Source organism: Mesitornis unicolor, unplaced genomic scaffold (assembly GCF_000695765.1).
Source record: "Mesitornis unicolor isolate BGI_N332 unplaced genomic scaffold, ASM69576v1 scaffold22, whole genome shotgun sequence".
NCBI lineage: Eukaryota > Metazoa > Chordata > Aves > Mesitornithiformes > Mesitornithidae > Mesitornis > Mesitornis unicolor.
In genome coordinates, this window is record NW_010166870.1 from 31,125 (window position 1) to 31,475 (window position 351).

The following is a 351-nucleotide window of genomic DNA, read 5'->3' on the forward strand; positions in this document are numbered from 1 at the left end:
AAGGACAGTGACATTAGTCACGTAGTCAGTCCAGTGGATGTTTGGGATTGTACAGAGGCAGCACTGATGGAAGCGTTCGAGGAGTCGCAGGTAGTGGCGATAGATGACCCATGATTCAGACCCGTATAAACGAGTATACAGTACAATGGCTCTGTAGACGCTAATTTTGTACTTTTCTTCAAGTGTTTATTGCATCAGACTCTTTTATGGAGTTTTCCGAAAGCTCTATATACCTTTGCTAACCTGTTGTCTATCTCTTTGTCAATCTTACCATTCGAGGAAATGATACTTCTTAGATAGTTGAACTGCTGGACTGACTTAAGCTCTGATTTGCCTATGGTAATGTGAGGG